The sequence below is a fragment of the Micropterus salmoides genome, unplaced genomic scaffold (genome assembly GCF_014851395.1).
Source record: "Micropterus salmoides isolate LMB-PRFRI ecotype aquatic unplaced genomic scaffold, ASM1485139v1 Ms_hic_scaffold_5, whole genome shotgun sequence".
NCBI classification, from domain to species: Eukaryota; Metazoa; Chordata; class Actinopteri; order Centrarchiformes; family Centrarchidae; genus Micropterus; species Micropterus salmoides.
The window spans coordinates 12642481-12649980 of record NW_024044237.1 but is presented as its reverse complement, the minus strand read 5'-3'; the positions used below and the strand labels follow the sequence as shown (position 1 = coordinate 12649980).

The following is a 7500-nucleotide window of genomic DNA, read 5'->3' as shown; positions in this document are numbered from 1 at the left end:
CAAATGGGACACAATTTAAGGACTACCGTCAGCTACACTCCTGCAAAAGCAAAGTTAATACCTTCACCATGTCAGCTTCACTCCAAACCCCTCTCTACCACAAAGAATAACTCTTAATTAACATGCAAGTAATCACTCACAACAGAAAACACACCAACAATTTCACCTCCTTGCACACCCCTCAGTCTTCTGGCAGTAAATCTTCTCTGTTTGTGTGAAGACAATAGCCAGAGGAAGAGAGCGAGGGAGTGGTGTAGCAAGAGAAAAAGAGGGTACAGGAGGGAGGCAGTGGAGAAAGCAGCGCTCTTAATTGTTTTCCAGAAAAAGGTTGCAAAGGTCTGCACGTTTGAACTGAATGTCACCCCATGTAAATCACAGCCTCTGTGTTGGAGGAGCCAATAACTGGGATAATTAGCGTGACTCTCTCCTGCGCCGCACGCAGAGATCGAGGAAGAATGCGCTGCCGAGGAAGAGCGTTCAAACGCGGGGAAGATTCCAAGTGTGATTAACCAAAAAACCTTCGGAGTTAAATCTGGAGTTTTTGAGTGGGAGGACCAAAGAAAAAGACACATAGACAGAGGGGCAGATAGAAAGAGGAAGGGAGATGAAGCAAAAAAGAGACACATGGATGGAGGAAATCAGAGAGGCAAAAGCAGAAGGAGACGCAGAAGAAAAGGAAACAAGTGAACATTCCTCCCAGCGAGGTCAAGACACTCGGTAAACAAACAAACAACGTTAGCAGCACACACACAAAGGGGGTGAGCCGGTGTAAAACAACAAAGTGTCTCAGTCGATTGCCTACGCCTTACTTTGTCTCCCCTCATCAGTTACATAAACACAAACAAAGGCCTTTAAATTCAGCTCAGCTTTTTGAAGTGGAACACTGACATGTGCTTGGGTCTCATTTGTTGATGATTAATGCAAAGCAAAAAGAATATATTAGGAATGGAAGAATATATCATCCCTTTGATCGAACTATGCTTTTGACCATAATTGTCTGAATGTCGACGTCGCTGCTTTACGTTTAATTACGGCAGAGACACCCCCTTGAAGATTTCCTTTTGTCTGTTAACATTACAGCTTAAATTAGTCAAGCTCAATGTCACAAAACTCATATATAAGATATAAAAAAAGGCTGAATCTGGAAATAATGATATGGATAGTGTTAGTGAAAATAGTGTTTTTTCATGTTTGTAAATGAATATTATAAATCATCCTGCAGAAAAAACAATATGAAAATCGCACACAAAATAATCCGAATATATTAAAAGGATTATTCCAGTGTTGTTGTTGAGTCCCACCACCATTATCACAATCCATATCCCTCCCTCCCTGTCTCCCCCATGTCGTGCAGGTTTTCCTTCTATTGTGGCGTGTGAAACTGAGAGCGCCGCTCACAGCGCCTGGCCAGCAATCCATTCTTCCTGGACAGATTGATGGAAAACAATCAACAGACTATACATCTTGCTCGGGCACAGCGGGTCACCAGCACTCATCCTGGACACCTGGACTTACATCCTGGGCTACAGCGCTGAGGTAAAGCGCCATAAGAGGGGATGGGACGGAAACTGGCCGATGGGAAGTGAGACGCCAGGTTGGGGGAGTGAGGGGTATGGCGCTGGCATGAAGTGTACAGTCTGTGTTCTCACTTAGCAGCAATAATCAGTAAACAATGAATCATCAGTGAGGCTGAGATCAGGGCGGCTAGAAGCTATACTGCTCAATGACACACTGGCTCAGCCTGCAGGGAGAGGAGGCCTGAGTATCCTTCACAGAGAGGAGCTGGTGTGTCTATTCAATTACGAGCAGCATCACAGGCAGCCATGTAACACATTGGCTGTGAGAGAGCACTTAGCGGGCCATGCGCTAGACTGTCCACACACATCAGAGCAATGGGAAAACAAAGCCTTGCTCCTGCCACACACACATAACCATGCACGTCCGAATGTATAGCATCACACCGAGAGGCACACGCTCGCGCTCTTCACGCCTCATTTGAAAAGCAAATTGAGCACATCTTCTAGGGCGAATCACGGACTAAATCCTGGAAAACATTACTCTTCCCTCACTTGCAGTGCCACACACATCATACATGAGACCTTTCATATGGTAAATATATCTTCAATCTATTTAAATCCCCCTACTATCTCTATCTCTCTATCCTGCAATTTCCAACACCAAAAATGTTTTAAATAGCTCTCAGAGAAGTAGGACGCTACTCATTTGGGTCAGCTGTGGCCGGCCAAACCCCTTCATTCTGGGACAGAACAAACACTGACACAAAGGCAGAGGGAAGGGCCAAGGAGAGCGGCCAGGTCAAGCAGGGAATGTCAAGCAATAATGACAAAGCAGTTTGCAGAGAAAATAGAGCTACAACAGCACTATTGACAGTAGCCCTCGCCAAAAAACTCCTCATGTCATGAAATCCAAAACTTTTCACTGTTATGACATTTGTAAATTACAGTTTATATGCCACAATAAACTGTTTGTTACCTTTATTCAGCTGGGAAGCATTAGCTTAACTACCTATAAAGCATGATAGCAGCTCTGTTTAGTTTATTGGGGAAAGAATTAAAACACAACAATGCAATACACACACACACACACACACACACACACACACACACACACACACACACACACACACACTTAAAAATACTTATTTCCAGTGTGTTCCTCATTGTTTCCTCACCACAAAACAAAAACAGCTTGTCTTAATTTGACATTTCGTATCATGGAAACAAACCCACATTTACTCTGAGAATGATGCGTTAATTTTTTTTGGGAGGCATTCGCAAATGAAAGCGAGCCATGTTGTTGGGGGGTGAGAGCACCGAAGGTTTGGATGAGAGAGAAAAAGGCAGCGCTGTTTTAGAGGCTCCTCGACCTCCAAACTCCCTGCTGTCAATCAGCGCAGCCGTCCGTCCCCTGGGGCCGCGCTTTCCTGCAACCCTGGGGGGAAAACCAACGCAGGGAAAAAAGAACACAACCAAACAGATGCAGAGAGCTGCAGGTCAATGTGTGTGTATGTATGTTGTATTTTTGCATGCCTGTGGATTCTTATGACCGCGCATGCGTGCGTCTGCATATGCGTATGAGTTTATATGAGGGGGAGAGCTGCATCTGTGTATATTTGTCTGTGTGTGTGTGTGTGTGTGTGTGTGTGTGTGTGTGTGTGTGTGTGTGTGTGTGTGCTCTTATGTGTGCAAGAGGCAGATTTGTGAGGCAGCCAGCACCTGAGGGACGGGAGTTCTGGCTGCATATCGATGAGCCAGCAACTCTGCCTCTTTGCCCCTGAGCCCTGCACAAACACCACAACCAGCTCAGGGCCAGTCCTTTTCAAAGCCTCCCATAACGTCTAATGCAGCTGTGCCCCCTTAAGACTGCACAAAAGAAACATCACATCAACGAGAAAAAGCGAAAATCATCTAAAGAAGAAAGGGCCATGCTGAAATTTAAGGCACAATCTGAGAAGACCTCTCCTCCCACATAGAGAAAAACCAAAAGAGAGATACTGTCTGTCTCAAGGTCTCATGACTGTTTCTAGCTTCTCTTTGTCTTGGGGGGAAATGTAAAGCTAGTGATATGTGGTCAGAGACACAACAGAAAACCAACTGTGGGGAAAAAAACCTGGAAGAGCGAGAATAATAAACCTGCATAAAATGAAACACACCCAAGACATGGGAAAGGGAATAAAATACATTTAGACGTCAGACACATCAGCAGATACAGTCAGAAGAATGTAGGATAGGTGTACTGTAAGTGTGTTTCCTCCTTCTCACTAACACATGCATGGATATGAAAGTGAAACTAAGCTGAGGGGACGGAAGGCGCTGCCAGTAAACCGCATTAGCATCAAATGCAAATGAGAAGGGGGCTAATGGCTGGACAGGTGCAGACTGGGCCTCTAAATGACACACACACACACACACACACACATATTCACAGGCATACACAAACACACACACACACACACGCACGCACACACACACACACACACACGCACACAAACACACACGCACACAAACACACACACACACACACACATAAATGAGATGGATGAATTAAACATGGGTGGGCTCGGCTTGGGGGGCTGGCAGGGCTGACATAAAGTCAATGACATACATTATTCACTAGCGCACGTTAGCCCAGCCAAGGCAACACCTGACCTCTCACCCCAGGAAGTGCATCCAAACATAACAACCAAAACAATGAGGGGGTTCCCCACCACAGAGGGAGACAAAGAGGGGGAGAGGGACAAACAAGCTATGCAGCAGAATGCATTAGCTTGGAAAATACAATCCTCTGAACCTTGCTAGCCCCAAAGTTTATTTGTTCCTTCCAGATGTGTCTCGTGATTCGGTGTAAAACCAAACCAGGCGTGGACCTAAGGCGGGCAAGAGGTATACCCAAAACCTTGTCCACAAGTGCTAACTACCCACTGTGAAGCTGAGAGTCGGTCCGTTCCACTGGTTTACAGAACAGGAAACTATCGGCCATGACATCATCCTCCCCGGGAGGAGCACTTCCTGTCCGACATTCTTCACACAAGACACACAGGCACTCGCCAGGAAATGGCCTCTATCAACACACACACACAGTCCTAGGGAAATAACCAACACCGACACGGATACACAAGCACAGACACGCATGCAAGGAAATGGGCCACATCAGTGGCGGGCTGCAGGAGTGTGTGCAAATGCAAACACACACAGGCACACAATCAAAAACAGCCATAAACCTGAAATAACATAGTCTGTGCATGTAAACTCGACACCCCTCAACCCCAGCCCTCCCCGCACTGTGACTGGAAACGAGAATCATGGGATGTGCAGGGCTATCCAGTGGATCCTTATCTCTGGTCACACAGAGAGTTTCTCTCCCCCCTCCAGAGAGGCTGTCCCTGCCTGGGGGACACCCTGCGGCAGGCCTAGGGGAGCTGGATGGGCAGGAAAGGGCCACGGGACACAGGTGGTAGGAAGCAAGAGAGGACACATAGGGCCGGAGGGACAGTCATACCCCCAAAGCGCGTAAGGATGAGAGATTAGCCTGCAATGGATGCAGCAAGTAAATTAACAACAACAGTTCTGTGGGGAGATAAATGTAAGAAAAGCTATACAGAAGAATAGCAAAGGTGTACACGGGTGAGAGGGAAATGTGTTTGTGATTTGAGGCCCATCCAGGCACATGATATGACTAGCAGTGGCTGCATATGATTAACCTTACACTAACCAGGAGTGATGGAAAGAGAGGTGGAAGTGGAGGTTGGGGGGTTAAGGGCTCCCCTCATATTATCCTGCCTCTGTAAGAGGCTAAAGTAGACCACACATGTTCCCCTTGGGAAGACATTGAGAGGCACACAGGAGCTTCTCACCTTTCAGCTGCTTCCCCTGCCCAGTGTCAAACACGGACACAACACGTCATGCCAAGTGCTCGCTGAATTTCCCAAACTCACCACCTCGTAGGTTAGATACATAAAATATGGCATGAGTTGCCTTCATGTTCAGCCTCGACTTATTTGGATCAGATGGACTTTTGAAACCTATCTGAGACAGTCAGAGATGACAACGCTACTTGTGAAATTGAATGCCGCTGCAACCATGACAATACTAAACCAGAATGAAAAGAAGACATATTGTCGGGGGTGGGGGGACTTCAGTAAAAATCTAGGAAATGTTAATGTGCTTTGTGCTATCATAGCCTGAACAAATATGCTTCATAATTAAAATCTGGATCACGTTGCTCCTTGTAGACGCTTTCAAGCCCAAACAAATTCTCTTTGCAACAGGAGGTGAGATAAAGACTGGGGTGTGAGCGAGTACAGTACCCACAGTGTTGCCAATCCACACTGTACCAGATTTGTTCTCCTAACAATCAAATAAGTTACTCATTAGCTGACTTTATTTTTCCTCATTCCTGCGGTTTTGCTGCAGTGGCCTGTTTCTCCCATCTTAACGAGACAGAGCTAATTAGGCAATCAGACCCATTACTCTTCCAGAAGAGTTAGAGCTAGCCCAGCTAATTAGGGCTGTAAAATCTAATCATCTCTGCGAAACAGCAGAGGGCTAACGAGCCCTTATTTAACGAACTAAATAACTTCAAGGGTGGAGACGGGCTGCTGATGGTATTTCTTTATGAATTTGAAGGAGGGGAACTCTTGGTAATTGAGTCAGTTTCACCCTCACAGTTGTTTGTTTGTTTATGAATCCCTGATTATTACAATTGCCAAGAATATATTGGTACTAAATGAGCAAACGTATGAACCCTCCTCTCCTTATTCCCCTTCAGTCCTCCCTTTAAAACAAGCCAACCCCCCCAATCGCTCTCCTCTCACCTGACCTATTTTCCTGCCCAGAAAGAGTGCTCGCTGGAGAGGAAAGCAGAGATATTGCTGTTGTTTTCCCTCCCCCTGTTCTAATTTGTTGTTCGTTAATGCTGCCCTCACACCTGAGCCATTGGGCGTCAGGGGAATACCGCCAGCGAGCGACCGCAACACATGCTCAGTGTGGGAAAGCTGTTCACAGCAGAGTTCAGCCTGTTTCACCAAGGTGGCTCGGCTCAAACTGCGGCAAACTGAAAGGAAAGTTTAGCTGTAGCGAGCCAGGATGGCGCCCAGTAAACACAGCGCAACAGAGAGCACAGATGAGAAATTCAACAAGTACGCACACATGAAAACAAAAATCAGAAATATGGCACAGAGTGATGGGCAGGCGTGTTGTCTGAGGCCACGTGGTGGGGTGCAGCTGTCTCAGGGAGCGCTGAGGTGAGGCCTTCCGCTTCACTGGAGCGGAACAAGGGTGGCGAACACACACAAACTCACACACATAGATACACACACATACATACACAGGTAAGGAGTAGCTTTTGACAGCAGCAGCAAGAACAGGACAGCTGTGTTCATCAGATAGCACAGGTCACTGCCTCATTAACACTCATACAAATACACTCAAATGTGACAAATTCAAATCAGACATAAAACCTCAATAACCCACGAGGCACTTATTTTTACCTGATAGTGCAGTTGTTTGGACAGGTTATAAAAATGCACTCAGAAAAGGTGACACTTGATGAAAAAAATCACTTCAGCATGTACATTTTACTTTCATTCTGTCCTGAACCGAGCAGCCCTCAATCGCCATGCTCCAGCAACTGCTCAAGAATAAACAAATAGTCTCCCTCACACTGTATGTCCACACGTGCGCACTACAAATTCACACAGCACAGGCCGGACTGTAAATCTACAGGGCTTTTCTTTCTCTTTTCTTTCTCTCTCTCTTTTTTTTTTCCGGCTGACCGTAAATCAGCCGAGCTGCTGCATCGGTCAGAGGTAGTTTATGATGGCAGGAGAAAGGTGTACACTCAAAGAAAGAGTGTGTGGGTGCAGGAGTGTCAAAAGCGGCAGTCAAGCTTCAGTACCACACTCGGCCCAGAGTGAGATTTATACACAGAAACACACACACACACACACACCAGGCTATAGCTGTAACCCTAAATGTTAAT

At 46.2% G+C, this 7500-nt stretch overlaps 1 protein-coding gene across 2 annotated transcripts in view; it reads right to left on the bottom strand.

The window, feature by feature from the left end:
* ebf1a (EBF transcription factor 1a) overlaps window positions 1-7500 on the bottom strand; it is a 55025-nt gene that overhangs the window by 40433 nt on the left and 7092 nt on the right. The gene's annotated exons all lie outside the window — the stretch shown is intronic.